Here is a 21061-nt window from a genome sequence, read left to right on the forward strand (position 1 = left end):
TGATTCTTCTTCCCAAGAACTCGAACTCTTGCGCCAGGAAAACATACTTTGAGCATTTCAACCTGAGTCTCACACGATCTAGCTGACTTAGAACCTTCTCCAGGTTATTCAAGTGTTCGATGGTGTCCCGACCTGTGATCAATATGTCGTCCTGGAAAACCACGGTGCGTATAACCGATATTAGCAGATTCTTCATGTTCCTTTGAAAAATCGCCACGGCTGATCGAATCCCAAATGGGCATCTATTGTAGATGAACAGATCTTTGTGCATGTTGATGCAGGTGAGGCCTTTCGAAGATTCTGCCAGCTCCTGCGTCATGTAGGCCGAGGTCAGGTGAACATGTTCCCTCCTGCCAGCATTGCAAATAGGTCATCTGCCTTAGGTAGCGGGTACTGGTTCTGCAGCGAAAAATGGTTAATCGTTACATTATAGTCCCCACAAATTCTGACCGTGCCATCGCCCTTGAGAACCGAAATAATCAGACTGGCCCACTCGTTGACTTCAGTTGGTATGATAATGCCTTCTCATTGCAGCCTATCCAGCTCAATCTCCACTTTCTCTCGCATCATGTAATGTGCCATAGGTGCCTTGTGGTGGATGGGTCGTGTACCAGGACCAAGTGGATTTGCACCTGGGCCCCAGAGAAATTTCCAATGCCTGGCTCAAACAATGATGGGAACTTGTTCAAAACATGGGCACATGAGGCATCGTCGATGGATGAAAGCGCTCGGATGTTGTCCCTGATCCAGTGGATTTTTCGCAGCCAGCTTTTGCCAAACAGTGTGGGACCACCTCCTGGTGCAATCCATAGGAGTAGTTCATGCACCGTTCCATCATGGGAGACTTTTACTGCTGCACTGCCAATTACAGGGATCAGCTCTTTAGTGTAAGTTCTCAGCTTGGTATGAACATGGCTCAGCTTGGGCCTTTGTGCCTTGTTGCACCACAGCCTCTCGAAGGCCTTTTTGCTCATGATAGTCTGACTCGCACCTGTGTCCAATTCCATGGATACTGGAATTTCATTAAGTTCAACTTTTCCATGATTGGTGGACATTTTGTCGTGAAGGTATGTACCCTGTACACTTCTGCCTCCTCGGTTTGAGTCTCTAGTTCAGTTTGATCTGCCATAGATCAGTCTTCCTCTGCAACGTGATGGTTTGCAAGGTTTGCAGCTCATTTGCACATTCGCTGGAGGTGTCCCATTGTTCCACAGCCTTTGCATGCATAGTGTTTGAAGCAGCATTGATGTGCTCGATGATCACCTCCGCAGTGCCAACAAGATGTTAATTGCCTTGCATTCACAATTGATGGCAGACTCAGTCATCTGCCGTCGTGCAGCTACAGGCGTGTACATTCTGACATATGCATTCCTTCCTGAAAATGATGTTACTTTGTGTACAGTACTGGCCGATGCACCTTTATGTTGCAAAATTTGTTTGGTGTTAACGCTGGTGGACATAAATGCCTGGGCTATCGTTATGGCTTTGCTCAGGTTCTGTGTTTCAACAGGCAATGGTTTGTGAAGGATAACCTAATGCCAATGCCAAACACAAAAATGTCTCTTCGCATTTGCTCCAGGAATCCACTGAATTAGCAATATCCTGCAAGGCGCCTTAGTTCGGCGACATCACTCGCCATTTCCTGGCCTTCAGACTGTTGACATGTATAAAATCAGTACCTTGTCTTCAGAACGCTCTCCTTCGGATTTAGGTGCTTCCGGACCAGCGTACTTCATACATTTTGGTTGTTGGTTTCACCAGAGCAAGAAGATTCTTCATGAGGCCATGAGGTGCTGACCCACAGATGGTGAGGAGGATCACACTTTGTTTCGCAGTGTTCTCATTCCCTTCCAACTCGTTGGCAATGAAGTATTGGTCGAGTCGCTCCACGAAGGCTTCCCAATCATCACCTTCTGAGAATTTCTCCAGGATACCAACAGTTCTCTGCATTTTCACGTGATGGTTCATTATCTATTACTCGTCGCCAGTTTTTATGTCTCAAATAAAGAAAAGTGACTGAGTACTGTAGACTTGAGTAAGTGTGACCGTAGTCTCGTTATTCTGACTCCAGAGTGCTGGCACAGCATGGGAGGCCTGCTTATATGCAGTGCTCCCAAGGGATGCTGGGATCCCTTGGGACTCCAACAGATGCACCCTCTGGTGGCAGTGGAATGCTGGTTACAAGGGTTGCATACATAACACATTCCAATGACTCTGCCGGGATCGAAAGCACGACCTTGGCGTTAGTAGCACCACAATCTAACCAACTGAGCTGAAGACCTCAAAGTATATTATAGATGCATACCAACCCAGCCTGGGAAGATTGTGTTTCCGGCTCACATTGGGCGTACAGAGTTACTGCACAAATATTTAACACATCATATCCCTTAAACATTGTTCACTATTCATATATAAAACCGGGCAGAGTGCAAATAGAAAATAATAGAAAAAGAGCTCATGTTTCCAACACAATTCATTCTAAAAATTATCACATCTGAATTGATCTTCCCTCAAACACTTTCCAGATGCAAAACGAGCCTCTCCCCTTAAAATGAAGGGAACACAAAATAACCAGAAACTGCCAAAACCCGGGATTGAACCAGGAACAATCTAACACTTTGCAATTGAACTATGTCAACAAACGTACCAAAACGTTCTTTTATCTAACGCCGGGAGGCATTGTCCCGCCCACTCAAAACTCACTTCGGGGCAATTGGTCCCGACCAGATTTTGGAGTTCAGGTTGTGTTAAAGTTCTGCTGACGTGTTCATACAGTTACAAAGCTGACTCAGCAGGGAAGACCTCATGTTGCTGGACAGAAAAGTTACAGAACAGAAAATGTCAGCAAAGTTCCATCGTTTTCTCAGCACTGAGGGGTTGTGAGGGGAAGATGTGCTAAAGTCACAGTGAGCCGCACTGACCCTGAGCCAAAGTGAAATTATATCAAGTTCATTCTTCAGCAGCAAGGTGCTGAAGAGAGAGAATTGTTGCGAATCAAGGAGAGATTTTCCCATACTGATCGTGAATCTCATTAATATTAAACACTCCATGAATTCTCTGCTGGGGAATTCACAGCTGAGGAATCACCTGTTAATAAGCTTCAAAATGTGAAACTACAACCTCAGTCTCTCCTCCCTGTTCATTATTGCAGGGAGACAGCTGCTGGCTGTGCCCCAGGGGCTCAGCTTGTGTGGAGAGTTTGCACATCTCACCCGGTGTAGTACTGAGACCCACACAACGCAATGTGTTGAGGTTCATTCCTCGGCCTTACGTATGTTAATTTATTGCATGCGGTGTGCTATGAGTGCCACCCAGAGCAGGGAAAGCCCAGACTCCATCCCCACCTGTGGTATGTTACTCTATCTCACCCAGTGTGGTAATGAGACCCACACAGAGCAGGGAAAGCCCAGACTCCTTCCTCACCTGTGGTATGTTACTCTATCTCACCCAGTGTGGTACTGAGACCCACACAGAGCAGGAAAATCCCAGGCTCCATCCCCACCTGTGGTATGTTACTCTATCACCCAGTGTGACACTGAGCCCCACACAGAGCAGGGAAATCCCAGGCTCCATCCCCACCTGTGGTATAGATAGTAAAAGATGTTACCGATATATAAAACAGAAAAGAGTGACTAAAGTACATGTTGGTCCCTTCGAAGATGAAAAGGGGGATTTAATAATGGGAAATGTGGAAATGGCTGAGACCTTAAACAATTATTTTGCTTCGGTCTTCACAGTGGAAGACACAAAAACCATGCCAAAAATTGCTGGTCACGGGAATGTTGGAAGGGAGGACATTGAGACAATCACTATCACTGGTGGGGTAGTGCTGGACAGGCTAATGGATCTCAAGGTAGACAAGTCTGCTGGTCCTGATGAACTGATCCCAGGGTAGTAAAAGAGATGGCGGAAGTTATAGCAGATGCATTCATTATAATCTACCAAAATTCTCTGGACTCTGGGGAGGTACCATTGGATTGGAAAGCAGCTAATGTAACGCCTGTTTAAAAAAATGGGCAGACAAAAGGCAAGTAAATATCGGCCGGTTAGTTTAACATCTGTAGTGGGGAAAATGCTTGAAGCTATCATTAAGGAAGAATTAGTGGGACATCTAGATAGGAATAGTGCAATCAACCAGACGCAACATGGATTCATGAAGGGAAAATCATGTTTAACTAATTTACTGGAATTCTTTGAGGATATAACGAGCATAGTGGATAGAGGTGTATCGATGGATGTGGTGTATTTAGATTTCCAAAAGGCATTCGATAAGGTGCCACATCAAAGGTTACTACAGAAGATAAAGGTACGCGGAGTCTGAGGAAATGTATTAGCATGGATCGAGAATTGGCTGGCGAACAGAAAGCAGAGAGTCGGGATAAATGGGTCCTTTTTGAGTTGGAAATCGGTGGTTAGTGGTGTGCCACAGGGATCGGTGCTGGGACCATAACTGTTTACAATATACGTAGATGACCTGGAAGAGGGGACAGAGTGTAATGTAACAAAATTTGCAGATGACACAAAGATTAGCGGGAAAGCGGGTTGTGTAGAGGACACAGAGAGGCTGCAAAGAGATTTAGATAGGTTAAGCGAATGGGCTAAGGTTTGGCAGATGGAATACAATGTCGGAAAGTGTGAGGTCATCCACCTTGGAAAAAAAACTGTAAAAGGGAATATTATTTGAATGGGGAGAAATTACAACATGTTGCGGTGCAGAGGGACCTGGGGGTCCTTGTGCATGAATCCCAAAAAGTTAGTTTGCAGGTACAGCAGGTAATCAGGAAGGCGAATGGAATGTTGGCCTTCATTGCGAGAGGGATGGAATATAAAAGCAGGGAGGTTTTGCTGCAACTCTACAGGGTATTATTGAGGCCGCACCTGGAATACTGCATGCAGTTTTGGTCACCTTACTTAAGGAAGGATATACTAGCTTTGGAGGGGGTACAGAGACGATTCACTAGACTGATTCCGGAGATGAGAGGGTTACCTTATGATGATAGATTGAGTAGACAGGGTCTTTACTCGTTGGAGTTCAGAAGGATGAGGGGTGATCTTATAGAAACATTTAAAATAATGAAAGGGATAGACAAGATAGAGGCAGAGAGGTTGTTTCCACTGGTCGGGGAGACTAGAACTAGGGGGCACAGCCTCAAAATACAGGGGCGCCAATTTGAAACCGAGTTGAGAAGGAATTTCTTCTCCCAGAGGGTTGTGAATCTGTGGAATTCTCTGCTCAGGGAAGCAGTTGAGGCTAGCTTATTGAATGTATTCAAATCACAGATAGATAGTTTTTTAACCAATAAGGGAATTAAGGGTTATGGGGAGCAGGCAGGTAAGTGGAGCTGAGTCCACGGCCAGATCAGCCATGATCTTGTTAAGTGACGGAGCAGGCTCAAGGGGCTCGATGGCCTACTCCTGTTCCTAATTCTTATGTTCTAAAGCCCAGACTCCATCCCCACCTGTGTTATGTTACTTTATTACCAAGTGTGGTACTGAGACCCACACAGAGCACCATGGGTCAAGGGTCCATTACAGGCCTGTGGTTCGTTGTTACCAGTCTGTGAGTTACTGACCCCCATTTCGAGCAGAAAGAGCAACGTCCCATCATTGGCCTGGGCTCTAGAATGTCTGGTTCCCAGGGCATCCAGTTGTTAGCGTGAATGTTTTCTCGCAAGAATCACTCAACACTCAGGATCGGTTCCAACGCCAAAATGGCCTTTATTACGCTGGCGGGGAGGAAGCCTCTGGTCTAAGTCCAGGCACCTCTCTCCGCCGAACAAAGAAAACCATCAATATTTATATGTTTTACAGCAGTTAATTCCAGTTACACATCGGCTGGACACAATCCAATCATAACGATTATAGATTACATATCGGTTTCTTTAACCCAATAGAATTCCCCTGGTACATCGGGGGGCTGGCTGTATGTTTGGTTCCTGTCAGCTCAGGCTGATTCATGACCCTGTGATGTGATGCAGGCCCCCTTATCTCTGTTACTCGGGGGCTCTGCTGTGACCTTGTTGAGCTATCTCAACATGGTTGCTGAGCACTCCATCTGGAGTCATCGATTAAGGACATTCCGTACCAGGCACTATGTGGAAGAAAACAATCTATGTCCTATTTTTTGCTGATTGTGTAGAATTAGTGGAGCTAGAAAAAACACCCAAACTTCTTAGCCTTGAAACAAAGAATGTTGTAAATACATGACTATCTGGTGTTTGTATGAGTTTCCAGATACCCTGCTTATCAGGATACGGACAGGGAGAAACTATGCAAGGACAGATAAAGTGTGCCTCCCGGAATGACCTTTGCATTCACAGAATGTATGATTAATGTTCATGTGTGGTGTGTTTTAAATAAAGTTCCTGTTTTGACTGTATAAAGATAGAGCGGGTTTGCTTGTGAAACTCAGAGTTTTGTCTCGGTATGGACTGAGCAAGCTCTCCGAGATATCTCGTTTGTAAAATAAAATTCTCTCGAAGCACGACTCTGAAAGCCTCCGCCTGAGTTAATTTAACAGAAATTTCCTCGACAGATTCTGGTGTAGTCGGCAGGATCTCTAAAAAACGAGATCCAAAAGAACTAAATTTAACTTTTAAAGAGAAAAGAGGAATTTTAAGGACCGTCCTAGCTGAAAGGAGGAAGGTGCCTAGGCCGTCCTAGCTAAAAGGGGGACGAGCCGCCGAGATCCCCTGGGGGGTGAGGCATAATTTAAGGTAGCTACCGCAAAGAAGCTAAAGTAACAAAAAGGCAAAAGGAGACCCCGAGCTGAGCGGAAAAGAGAACACAGGTGAGCGCTTTGTAAATTACTGTATATTTTGTAGGATTGTCCTAACTTTCATTTCAGAAAAGATCGCGAGATGTTGCACCCGGAAGAATGGGAAACGGCTCTAGTCGAGCAGGGCGCTCATGCCCAGCTCCTAGAAAAGGAAAGAAAGACGACCTCTCGACTGAAAGAATGAAAGTACATCCTAAGACCGAGAAAAGAATCCGTAAGGTAGTAAAGCAACGAGAGAAGGTAGGAGATCCCCTGGCTCGCCGACGGACACTGTAATTAAAGAAACAGGAGACGACAGATACGCGGTAACGTTTAGTAGCGATTTGTACGGTTGGTCTGATGGGGATTGGCCATATGGAGGAAGTTTTAAGTTATCTTTGATTGAGGAATGGAGAAAAATAACCAAGGGAGGAGGGGGAGACCCTACTTGGGATAGGGACTATATGGAAAACTGTTTTAAAAAATGGACAGAGGTTGCTAAGAGGCATCAATCCCCTAAAAATAAATCAGAAGAAAAAGAAAGAGGGGAAAATGAAAAACCTCCCTCTTATAGTACTCCGGGCCTTCCTATCCTCTCAGCACCAGCAGTAGGACTCTATCCCCGTGTAGAACCCCCAAAACAATCTATTTGGCAGGAAATTATAAAAATAATCGCTGCCCATAGAAATCAAGTTCCGAGGGAACTAGCAGCCCCTCTGGATCAGCCACCTAATGGAGGAGCCGGTGAAGGAGATCCGGGAGCATCAGGATCAGGGGAAGCCGAAGCAGTAGAGGTAGGGGTAGCAAACCAGGACACAGGGAGGAGAGGTCCTCACCAAACAAGGCAACAAAAGGCAAAAGAAGCAGCCGACTCTACCACCCACCAAAATCCTAGGGTAATGATAGGAACTATGGCAGTTCTGAAACCCTGGTCTCCTGGAGAAGCCAGAGATATGATCTCAGCCGCCCCAAATCCGTTAAAGAAACCAGTAGCATTTCACAACTGGCTTGAGCAAACGTGTACAATTTACAATCCGCTCCCAGAAGATGTTAAATTATTATTGCAAGCGGCCTATGGATCTTCCTGGCAGGGAGTAAAAGATATGTTCCCCATCCCACCAGGGGAAAATGGAGACTGGAGAGTTAATGATGACTTGCTGAATGATGGCAATGAGTCATTAACCCATTGGCTGAAAAACCGAGGAAAGAACGCAATTCTGCAAGGGGCTAAAAAGCATGGGGATATAGGGGAAGTCACCCGCTGCTTGCAGAAAGCAGAAGAATCAATGATAGATTTTGCAGGCAGATGGAAAAATAGTTGGGACGAACATGCAGGAATACCGATGGATCAAAATGAACCTTTGGCAGTACAAACCTTGTTAAATTGTATGTTGCCACAACAAGCAAGAACATACAAAATAAAGGTTTTGGACTGGCAAGGAAAAAGTTGGAAAGAGACAATTACAGTACTGGCCAATATGGATAGGGAGGGACAATTCACCTATAAAGACAACAAGGCTAAAATAACAGGTCAATACTATCAGCAAAAGGGAAGAGGACAAGCACAGAATAATAGAGGAGGGTTTGGAGGACAAGGACGAGGAAGAGGAAGAGGACAGTGGCCCCAACGAGATCGCTCCCAAGATGAGTGTAGAAATTGCGGAAGGAAAGGGCATTGGGCTCAAGATTGCAGATGCCCACCGAAACAGCTTGGAGGGTTACAAGGGGATGTCCCCGAACCTCCACCTTCATTGGCCCCTCAGTTTTCATTCTCTACGGTTCAACCCGCACCAATCCGCATAGGGATGCCCCGGAGGCTTAGTGGTACAGGCGGCAGCCCTCCGCTTATCAGCAGACATAGAAGAAAACCCTTTAGCAATAGTGAAAGTGGGAAACACTTATGTGAAGTTCCTGGTGGATACCGGTGCTATTATGTCTTCTGTACCACCCTCTGTGGGACTACCTGTAAGCAACACCACCGTCTTGAGTTTAGGTGTGGCCGGTATCCCCATGAAATAATTTTTATCTGAACCTACCAAATTGATAATTGAAGGACAACAAGTTAATAATGAGACTTTGATAGTCTCTAAAACAACACCTCTCCCTTTATTAGAAAGACAGACTTTGTGCAAACTAGGAGCCACAATTTATTGCACAAAGGAAGGGATTTTCATGGAGCTCCCTCCAAATAAAATCCATCAGTTCTTTAATGGGATTGAAGAAGAGAAAAGGGAAGATAACAAATAAAAGGCTACCCTCTATTGTTGGCAATTGAATGGCAACTTCTATTCCCCCTTGATACATGAAGTTATACAAAATTTAAAGGCTAAAATTGACTCTAATACTGACGAATTGATGTATATAATTTTGACAAGCTTTGAGGCAGTTCAGCTTCACTGTACAGCCTGGTACACTCGACAAAAAGCTGAAACTTACCAGTGTTTGGTACAATCCTTTTTAAATAAAGAAGAAATAGTAGAAGCTACGCCCCGCATTTATTTTGGACCAGAAGGATTGGGGGTAGACATTGATTTGACACCCTTACAGCAGCAGCGGTTTAGAGAAGAGAACTCGACACCCCATCTGACATTGGCTGTAAAACCGCCAGCGAAACCCAAAGATATGGATCCGATGATTGTAGAAATAGAAAAAGAAAAAAGCAACAAGGCTATCAACCTTGGGCAGTAATAGAATTGCAGAATGTTCAGATAGAATTTGTCACCCGCACCAGGGGGATTCTCCAGTGGAAAGGTAAAAGTCATGCCTCCACTTTTAAAAAACAGCAACCCCCGGAACAACCAAGCCCTAAGCTGCCAATGGCATTGAATCAAGTATCTTCGGAACTTTGGGCAAAACATAAGAATCATGTTGGGCAAGTACATTCTGCAGTACCCCATCGGGTACAATTGATAAAGAATGCCGTGTTACCAAGCATTAGGCAGTACAGACTGCCTCCAGAGGCAGAAGATGGGATAGAGCCAGTCATTTCTGCATTGTTGGAACAAGGAGTTCTAGAAAAGGCACAGAGCCCGTGTAACACTCCGATACTTCCCATACCAAAGGTTAATAGGCCGAATGAGTGGAGATTTGTGCAAGATCTGAGAGCTATTAATAAGATAGTCGTCCCTATCACCCCTGTGGTACCGGACACCAACATTATACTATCTGCTATCCCACCAACAGCAACTGTCTTTACTGTGGTAGATCTGTGTTCAGCCTTTTTCTCCATCCCATTAAATCAAGAGAGTCAGTATCTGTTTGCTTTCACCTACAAGAAACAGCAATACACATGGATCAGGTTGCCCCAAGGATACATCGAAAGCCCCGCAGTATATGCAGCAGCAGTAAAAAGAGACCTCGAAGACTGTTCATTATCGGACCAGTCTGTGCTGTTGCAGTATGCGGACGATTTGCTTGTGGCTTCTAGCCACGTATACAGGTGCATGTAAGATTCCCTGAAACTGTTACAGCACCTATGTGAAAGAGGGCACCGAGTGTCGTTGCAAAAGTTACAATTTTGTCAGACTCAAGTCCAGTACCTGGGTTTTCACATATCTCAAGGGCAGAGGCAGCTAGGACCAGAAAGAATTCAGACAATTCAATGTGCCACCATACCAAAGACAAAGAAGGATAATGGATCCCTGATTATCGAGAATGAGATGCGGTCCTAAGATCAGCTGCCCTAAATGATGCCCCACCCAAGGTGGAGTGGACCCCAGAGAGAGAGGAGGCATTTAAACAGTTAAAGAAAGCCATTACTAATGCTCCGGCGTTGGGACTTCCGAATTATGGAAAACCTTTTCAGATGTATGTGAATGAAAAAGAAGGATTTGCAACAGCAGTACTAACCCAAGAACATGGTGGGGGATATTATTCAGTTGCTTATTATTCGGTTTTGCTGCCTCAAGTAGTAAGGGGAATGCCAGCATGTCTACGTGCTGTAACTGCTACTGCGGTCATGGTGGAGAAGTCGGTATCTATTGTTTTGGACTATCCACGTACTGTCATTACAGCCCATGCTGTGTTATTACTTTTGAATTCAGCTGCCACACAATACTTTACAGCGTCTATAAGAACAGGTTATGAAGTATTACTGCTGTCACACCCTAACTATACCTTTCGACGCGCACCGGTAGTAAACCCTGCCACCTTTCTCCCTACTAAAGAAGTAGAGGATCAAGACCAGCATGATTGTCTGTTAACAGTGGAAATAGCCACCTTACCAAGACCAGATTTGCTCACAGAGCCCATGGACAATCCTGATCTTATTCTCTATACGGATGGATCATCGTACAGGCCGTCGGATGATTTGCTTTTGGCAGGCTATGCTATTGTAAACCCCCACGAAACTGTTGAAGCATTCGCCCTGTCTCCGGAACCTCGGCTCAGGCTGCTGAATTGTTTGCCCTCACTAGAGCTTGTATAATAGCTAAAGATCAAACTAATAATATCTATACTGATTCTAGATATGCATTCGGTGTGGTCCATGATTTTAGACAACTGTGGAAAAACAGAGGCTTTATCACCTCTGGTGGAAAGCATATTAAACACTCTCAACTGGTGCTTAATCTATTAGATGCCCATTCAGTTGCCAAGTAAGGTAGCCGTTATCAAATGTGCAGCTCACACAACCGGTGAGGATGAAGTATCAGTAGGAAATAGGAGGGCTGACGAAGCAGCCAAACAGGCCGCTTCGGTACAGGCAGACTGCCTTGAAGCAGTCGCAGTCTCCCCTCCACAGATACTAGACATCCAACAACTTAAAACAGCCCAACAACAAGTTACTATACAAGAAAGAAGAACTTGGGAAAACCAAGGTTGTTTTCTCAAAAACAACATTTGGTATCACCCTGATGGGCGAACTGTTTGCCCTGGGTCTCTATTTTTGCCCCTGTCTCACCTAGCACACGGTCAGGCTCACATGGGCAAGGGAGGGATGATACATGCTATTAATGCACAGTGGTATGCACCAGGAATAACAGTAGTAATTGAAAAAGTTGCGAGAAATGCCAAATTTGTCAACAAAATAACAGAGGTAAAACACCTGCTGAATATGATCATCTACCCCAGCCAAGTATGCCCTTTGAAAATTTGCAAATTGATTTTGTCCACATGCCTCCAGTATCAGGTCTTAAGTACCTATTAGTCATAGTAGATATGTTCACAAGGTGGGTAGAAGCATACGCCACTAGGAGAGACGATGCCCGAACAGTAGTAAAAATTCTATTTAAAGAAATAGTACCAAGCTATGGGATACCTATGGGAATCAACAGTGACAGGGGAACACACTTCACAGGAAAAATAGTGCAAAATCTTGCAGAAGCGTTAGGTTTCCAGTGGAAGTTACATATACCATATCAACCACAGTCCTCGGGAATGGTAGAGAGAGTAAATGGGATAATAAAATCTACCCTCACCAAGGTATGTCAGGAGACAGGACTAAAGTGGCCAGATGCCTTACCATTGGTACTGTATACATTTAGAAACCAAAAAAACCAAAACACTGGTTTGACACCACATGAAGCCTTGTTGGGAAGACCAATGCCTACCGGCATAAAACCACCACTGGTGGCTGAAAAAATAGCATTAATTTGGAATGATGAAAAATCACTAAAGTATGCTCAAGCCATGTGTGAAATAGCAAGGAGTCTGCACGAACGTCGGAAGGAAATATGCACCCTTTCAGGCCTGGAGATCAAGTGTTAGTAAAAACATTAAATAAAGAATCCTTTTCTCCTCGGTGAAAAGGACCATATCAGATAATTCTCACAACACGAACGGCTTTGAAGTTGGAAAAGCACCCGAACTGGGTGCATGCAACCCGCTGTAAATATTATTTCCCCGACGAATTACAGCCAAAAGAAAAGGCACTGAACCAGGATGAGCTACGGTTGCCCGACTAAGAAAACAGCCATCTTCTCGCTGAAGAACTGTACCTGCTCTTATTTTGTGTTCACTCATTGTGTATTTTGGACTTAAAAGTATCTATCGTTACCCAAAAGTCCAGGGACGAATGTCAGAACTCATTTGTATGCCAGTTTGGGCCTTTATTATTTGGGTTACTGTTACTATCGTGCTTGCGTGTTGTTATTGTAACAAATTAGTTCAAGAGTGTTATAGAAGTAAACAGAAAAGGGAAGATGAGGCGGGACTCTTGGAAAAACTATAAGTGGACATTGGGCGTTCTGATCATTTTAGCAGTAAGGAGAGTCAGACAAGAAGAAGAATTACTTGAAGAAGGAAAAGTATGGAAGGGAGATATGGAGTGGGGGAAAAGTGATAAGGCAAGGCAGCAAGATAACTTTACATGCCCAAAGAAAAAAAATTCTAAGGTAGGGAATTTCACAGTGATGTGTAAGGCTTGTGGAGTAGGGATAGATCAGCGATCAGGAGAAGTGAAAGTGACCAGTGAGGAGGGATTTAATATATCCCTGAACTGGAAGGTAAACATGACTTGCCTAACCAGCACGGACCAAAATGAGAGTCAAGAGACCAATGGCACATTATGTAGACCGGAAGAAGATTGCTACTTTGAAATAGGAAACAAAGAATGGGTAAAGTGTATGAACCTCACGAAAATAATAAATGGAATAACCTATACTAAACAATGGACCCATAATAAAAATAAGCATTCCCCGCGAGATACGGGACACTTGAAACGAATATTGACCACTTGCATCCCAGTGGTAAGGTCCCCAGGTGTATTAAATTTAACAATACGAATTATATATCCCCCAAAGAAAGAAGATGGCTGCAAAACAGCCAGTGTTGAGGTATCTCTGGGAAAAGAAAGACCCCCGAGAAAGAAACGGGATCTATTAGAAACTGTGTTAGGTGGAGTGGGAGCAGGAATAGGAGCATTGAACTCCATGGATATCGAGACCCTACAAAATAAAATCCAGGTCGTCGGAGGACTGATAGGGGAAGGCATAAAAATAAGAAATGCCTGGGATGAAGGATTACAGCAACTGCAGATATCAGGTTATGTCACAGACGAAATGACCTGGAAGCAGAATGAAAGGATAGAGAAGGAAATAGAAAACCTGATGAAGGAACAACAGGGGGTAAACAGGTACGTTTAAAGAAATGATAAGACAGTTATTGAGAGCCGAGCTAGAAAGGAAAATATTATCCTTCCATGCTGATACACGGGAAAGGTTGCTGAAAATCAATCAGAAGGATAAGCTTCTTAATTTAACCATTAAACTCCAAGAAAGATATACCAGTTGTGATTCAAAAGGATGTAACATAACTATGGAAATAGTAAATAAGACGAGAAAAGAAATTTGGTTTCAGTTCCAAGTAATGCCCCAGTTGTTTGGACAGAACTTTTGGTACCCAGAATTTAAAGGAGATTGGGTCGATGAAAAGAATTTGACACATCACCATAGGGGATGTGCTAGGTGGCCATTCAGAATGGTATGTCCTTATCAGACTGCCACATACGAACCATGCTCATTACGGCACTCCATTGGAGTATGTAAATAGGAACTAAAGCCAACAAGTGACACTGATATTATGGAAATAGGACAGAATGAGGTCTGTGTGACCGGAAATAAATCTGTCTATCTGGATGGAATTTTGTACAGGCCCCCCAATTAATAAATGCGTGAGAGGAGTCTACACCCTGTATGACCCAGAAGAAAAAAGAACTTATACCTTTGGGCAATGGCAAAATGTAGAAAAATATCTGTCTGTGCACAAGATTAAACCCTTACCCCCTGTAATTAATTTGACCAGACTGCACAATTTGATACGTAATGACAAGCAAATTGAGGAAGCTCTGTCAAAACGAGGCAGAGACATCCACCAATTTACAGTCGAAATGAGTTACAAGAAGGGGCAACTAGTAAGAATCGCAGATGAAGTCACCTCTTTGACAGTACACCACTGCTGGGATGTGTTTTTCGGATGGTCCCCAAAAGCTTCAGCAGTACTGAAGCTTGTCATACACCCCATAGTAATCTTAGGTGTGGTTATGTTTATATTTGTGGAATGTGGATAAAATTGAAAAAATTAATTAGTCAAGTAATGGGCTTGGTATCCCAAGTAGAAAGGAAAAGTGTGTTTGTGAAAGGAAGGTTAAGTCGCATAGAAGGAAAATTAGATGGTTACAATGAAGAGGAATGTCTTAAAATGTGACCCTACCCTGTACATACTCCAATGGAGTGCCGTAATGAGCATGGTTCGTATGTGGCAGTCTGATAAGGACATACCATTCTGAATGGCCACCTAGCACATCCCCTATGGTGATGTGTCAAATTCTTTTCATCGACCCAATCTCCTTTAAATTCTGGGTACCAAAAGTTCTGTCCAAACAACTGGGGCATTACTTGGAACTGAAACCAAATTTCTTTTCACGTCTTATTTACTATTTCCATAGTTAAGTTACATCCTTTTGAACAAGAAAAGAATATATAAGAAACTGTGTTGATCTAGTAAAAGATCAACAAGGAGGGAATTGTGGAAGAAAACGATCTATGTCCTATTTTAAAGGAAAGGTTAAGTTAACTTTTTGCTGATTTTAGTGGAGCTAGAAAAAACACCCAAACTTCTCAGCCTTGAGACAAAGAATGTTGTAAATACATGACTATCTGGTGTTTGTATGAGTTTCCAGATACCCTGCTTATCAGGATACGGACAGGGAGAAACTATGCAAGGACAGATAAAGTGTGCCTCCCGGAATGACCTTTGTATTCACAGAATGTATGATTAATGTTCATGTGTGGTGTGTTTTAAATAAAGTTCCTGTTTTGACTGTATAAAGATAGAGCGGGTTTGCTTGTGAAACTCAGAGTTTAGCCTCGGTACGGACTGAGCAAGCTCTCCGAGATATCTCATTTGTAAAATAAAATTCTCTCGAAGCACGACTCTGAAAGCCTCCGCCTGAGTTAATTTAACTTAGAAATTTCCTCGACACACTATAACGGTTTGTTATGGTTATCTTGTCTCAAGCTGTTGATCTAAGACATTCCTGGTACCAGGCCTCACAGGGTCATTGCTCAGTCAGCCTCATTCAGCAGTTCATTGCTTGACTAACTGAGTTCCCATCATGCTTGGAGGAGCCCCCTGACAGCCATTTTATATTTGGTTACCATTTTAAACACATACATGTATATATATATATAATCAGCAGGTGCCTAATGCCCGACAACAATTCCCCCCTTTCGGTAAAGGGACTAGTCCTAGTCCCCCTTTAACCGACCGCCCTATCTCCATCCCTAATAGATTTTGTGCACGGTCCGGTACTCCCTGCCTCAACGTGCTGGCCAGTCACGCGGTTTCAGGAGTCCAGGTTGCTTCGATCAAATTGATTAAGGCCAAATCCTCCTGCCCCTCTGTTAGACAGGCTTTTTTAATATCCAGGGACCTGGCATGGGTCCTTCTTCGTTGTGCATGGTGCCTGAACGCCTGGCAGGCCATTATACCCCATGTTATTGCTAAGATCAATTGTACCCCGACCAGTATGTGTGAAATTATTCGAATCCAAGGATGGATGTTCACATTCATTCCCCAGTCCCAGACCTTTCTCCACCAACTCTGATTTTGTAAGTCTACATCGATATCTTCTTCCAGTACTTTGATTTTAGTTTGCAGTTGGTGGTAGAGCTTTGCGAATTGACCCACCCTGAGCCTCAATTCCCGTAATACTTCGGTTAGATGTGGGATGGGGATCTGCTCTGGCTCGTCATAATCCTGCAAATCGGAGCTGATCGGTTATATTAATACCTTCGGGCTTCCGCCGCCTAACCTGGGTGATATGCGCTTGCCCAATCGTGACAGGGTGTAGCAGCGCAAAGCGAAGGTTCGGCTGTGGTATCGGGCACTGCAGGTCATTATACAGGTATGAACGCTCGGTAGTAGAGACGCAGTACCTTCCCTTCCCTCCGTAGCCTGCTCTCGCAAAGTGCATGTGTGCGGGCACTATTTCTAGTACACATCCGTTGGTTCGGTTAAACCCGCACTCGTCTAGCTCCCCTCGGCCCACTGGGTGAGGGCATACTGTGATCTCCCCCCTTTGTTTGCATCCTGTTAGGGAAATCCCGGTAAGTATGTCGTTTCGACGAACGGCGGAGATGGTGGTCAGATAGTAACGGTTGGAGACATTTTCCCGTATTACCCCGATATTCTCTAGTTGGTACAGGGGGAACGGCCCTGAGTCCGGCGTGGCTATAGGGATCATCAGGACTATCCCTATCCCAGTATTCCTACCCATCTAGCAATCTGGAATCGCTGGGTATACTCGGGTCAGTCCCTTCAGAGTACAATTATCCCATGTCCCCCTCTGGTTGGCCAACTGAGCCAAATGTGAACTGTCTATCCAATCGGGTACCTCCCTGCTTTGGATCTGATCGAGATTGTGGCGGATCTGTCCCATCATCCACAGGGCATAAGTGTGATAGAGTTGCCCCTGTCTTTGCCTTCCAGTATCTTCTCTTTCTCTATCAATGAGGTGATTGATGGTTTTGGCGTGAGCTTCCAGGACTGAGAGGCCATCCAACTGGATTTCTACACCCTTGTTTCCTAGGTTGGATTGGTCTTCCTGGTTTTGACCCACACTTTCTAATAACCCTTCAGTCACCTTTTAAGCTGTTCCAGCCTTTCGTTTAACCCTTGTATGTCTAGCGAGTTTACTACGGAGGTTCCTGCATTGAAGCCGGGAGCAACATCATTATCTATTCCCCTCTTTATCCTGGGGTACTGACTCCTGTCCTCGGAATCTACTGGCACCCATTGCATCGGCAGTCTGCTGCATTGCAACTTTACTGAATACATTATACATTTTCCTTGACTGTTCTGTACAATATTCCGGCATCTGGATGCCTGAAATATTTATCAGGACAGGCACAATTTCATGCTTAACATTATCATACAACAATTCCCCTTCGTTGTACACTACGATCCCATTTTCTGGCCCCTTGGTATTTGTCGGACAAGGCAGTTCCTCGGGCAATGTAGTGGTTCGTATGGGGCGAGGTGTCGGCGAAGGTGAAAAGCACACATACAGTGATATTGCAGCCACTCCCACCTCCTCATAGTACCCACACAGCCCCACTCCCTTTTTGCGGATGACTGATTGCTGGGACTGCTCCGGAGGCGCGCAAATTATGCCGAAGGTACATTCATCGGGCCCTTTGGCATCCCTCCATTTAATGCAGCTGCCCCTTGTACCCGTGGAGCACTGTACACATACCCGGTTCTTATTGGGATTCACTTGCAACCATACATTAAAATAAGTCCTGTCCTTGCTCCAATCCTTAGACTCTGGGATGCACACTCCGTCCGTCACATTGAACAAAACTCCATAGTTCATGTGATTGTTTACTTCCAGCGTGCTCTGCTGTCCGTCGGTGTCGTCCAGGGTATGTGTATGTCTCAGGGCTATCCATATTACAAGTAGCGTCATTCGTATTCCCATTCTGGTAAGTATTATCTGTAATTTTAAACAGACGGCCTGGTCGTCACCAGGGGTTAGGTTCTGCTCTATGAGTATCCTCGTCACCCTGCGAAATCAGAAGTACAAGGTTATAGTCGAACCATTTCAAGCTGAATCTATAGCGCGTGAGCACATGCCTTTGCCCACTTAAATATTACCGAAACTCCTATCACCACCAAGACCAAAGCTGTTCCCCCGAATACCCCTTCCAAAAGGGTATCTAACCACTCCTGGTATTTTGTGGCATACTATTCTGTCTCGTTTAGGCATATCACCCTTGGTTCGGCCAAGTTATACCTTTTTAATTGCGACCAATGCTTCCACCGGCCTTTCCCTCTCATGTCGACACATGCACACATGTCGCGAGTCAAAATGATGTCATATGGTCCGGTGCACCTTGGGGCAAATCCCGTCCTGTCGGGGGTGACTTGTACCAACACTTTGTCACCTACCTGTGGGAGCTGTGCGTCAGCCTTTCCTTTGTTTTGGATCTCCAAGTCCCGTATGGTCTGTTGCTCTACCACCTCTTTTCTTCGTTCCTTCAGCTGTGAATCTAATTGTTTTACATATTGTTTAATCCGATCTCGTAAAGGCCCCATGTCCTCTCCCCCCGTTATGATGCCTTCGGGGAGTCTCATGGCCCTCCCCGTCATTAATTCAAAGGGGGTCAGACCTGTGGTCTGGTTAGGGGTGGCCCTATGTCTCATTAGTATACAGAGTAGAACGTCCACCCATCCCTTCCCGGTTTCAGTTATGGCTTTGGCAATTGCTGTCTTAAGGGTACGGTTCATTCGCTCCACCATTCCCGAGCTCTGTGGATGGTACGGGATGTGGAACCGTTGTCAGATTCCGAGCAGACCGCATGCCCGCTTCATGATCTGTCCCGTGAAGTGTGTCCCCTGGTCTGAGTCAATTGGGAGGGGCACTCCCCATCGTGGGATTATGTCGAATGCGAGAATCTGTGCTACTGTGGATGCTCCGCAATTCCGGGTGGGAAAAACCTCAACCCACCTGGTAAATTGATCAATAATGACCAGGCAGTATTTCTTTCCCCGACTGTTGGGTAGGGGCCCTGTGAGATTCTCCCACGGACCCCTGGGACGTGTCTGATGTGCCATTTTGACCTTTATGGGTCTGTCTGGATTACGCTGTGCACATACTATGCAGCGCTGGCAATGCTTTTCTACGTCTCGCCCTGCCCCGGCCCACCACCAGTCTTTGAGTAGACAGCTCAGCATTCCGTCTTGCCCAGTGTGATCCGGCTCGTGGTGTAGCTGGAGTAGTTCGGTCTGGATAGAGGACGGGGCGACTACTTGTAGTCCCTTTCTCCACACCCCGTCTTCCTCAATGCTGGCCCCCGGCTCTCCCATAGCGACCGTTCCTCCGAGCTACTTTCTTCCTGTACCTTGTGGATATTCAGCTCTCCTGGTCCTATCACGGCTACTTTGATTATCTGGGGCTCATCTTCTTCCGCTGCGCTTCTGGCTGCTTGATCTGCCTGCATGTTTCCCCACTGTTCCCTGGTTTCTACCTTTTGATGCGCCTTGATCTTTATTACAGCTGCTGTAGCGGGTCTTTTAACGGCTTTTACCAACTCCCGAACTATATTCTCGTGTTTAATGTGCCCCCCTCCTGAGGTTATGTACCCACGTCTGCTCCATGCTATCATGTAGTCGTGTACTACCCCGAACGCGTACCGGCTGTCGGTATAGACATTTACACGCTTCCCCTCTGCCAATTTAAGGGCTTCGGTCAAAGCTACTTGGGCGGACACTGTTCCTTCCAGTGCCCCTCGCAGGAGGGTGGCACCGTCCTGGTCTACTACGCCCCATCTGGTGCGGAATTGTCTGTCAATATACCGTCGGGACCCGTCAACGTAAAGGGTTAAATCGGGGTCGCCCAGAGGTTTATCGGCTATCCCCCCTTCCGTTCCTTGATCTATCTCAGTTTTGCAACGATGGGGTTCGCCTTCGGTCACTATTCCCTCCGCGGGATTAAAACCTATATCCCTGATTATTTGTATGGACTGGTCTTTGGGCAATAGTACCGCCTCCCAGGTAGCTCGTCGGGCATCCGACACCGTTTTTAACCTCCCAGTGTTTAGTAATTCCACTATGGTGTGCTTCGTGTGTAAGATAAGTATCCCGACATCGTCACTGGTTCGCATATTCTTGCAGCCCAAGCAGCACAATCGAGGGCAACCACACACCGATGAAGCCCCTTCGCTACCGGGGACTCTTGTGTTGAGTAATACGCTGCTGGTCTCATTACCCCTTCCTTTTCCTGGGTTATTACGCCGCTGTAGAAACCCCCCTCGAGATTGTAATATACATGGAACGGCTTAGTCATGTCAGGTAGCTTCAGCACCGGGGCTGCCAACAATTCAGCTTTTAATTTCCCATAGGCTTCTTCTTACTCCAATCCCCACTCTACCTGTTCAGTTCCTGGTTTTCCTTCCCTCACTAGTCGCTGAATGGGTTCGGCCATATTCGCAAATTGAGGAATGAAATTCCTGCAATAGTTGAACAAGCCCATCACCCGCCGCACTCCCCGTACCGTTGTTGGTCGGGGCATATCAGCGATGGCTGTCTTTCGGTCTGTCGGAAAGGTCATTTTTCCCTGACTGATATTGTGTCCCAAATATCGAACCATGGCTTGCCCGATCTGTGCCTTTTTTGGATTTATTTTAAAACCTGCCTTGTCTTGAATCCTTAAAACCGTGGCGACGGCCCCTAAGTGCTCTCGGTCGCTTGCCGAGGCTATCAAGATGTCATCCACATACTGAAGATTGTGCTGTTGTAAGGGATTAAGTCACACTGTTCCAAGGCATTGCTCATGACTCGGTGGAAAATGTTCGGACTATTATG

The 21061-nt window shown here is 45.3% G+C and overlaps 1 protein-coding gene across 3 annotated transcripts in view; it reads right to left on the reverse strand.

Annotated features, from left to right (window-relative positions):
- The window catches only part of LOC139280929 (zinc finger protein 436-like), a 38859-nt gene that overhangs the window by 7361 nt on the left and 10437 nt on the right, over positions 1-21061 (reverse strand). For 2 of the 3 annotated variants that reach the window (XM_070900736.1, XM_070900737.1), the window contains exon 2: positions 18647-18747. The exons of the other annotated variant lie outside the window; for it this stretch is intronic. The gene's annotated coding sequence lies outside the window, so the exon portion shown is untranslated. The remainder of the gene's footprint in view (positions 1-18646; positions 18748-21061) is intronic. 3 annotated transcript variants of the gene reach the window in all.

Source organism: Pristiophorus japonicus, chromosome 15 (genome assembly GCF_044704955.1).
Source record: "Pristiophorus japonicus isolate sPriJap1 chromosome 15, sPriJap1.hap1, whole genome shotgun sequence".
Classification (NCBI taxonomy): domain Eukaryota; kingdom Metazoa; phylum Chordata; class Chondrichthyes; family Pristiophoridae; genus Pristiophorus; species Pristiophorus japonicus.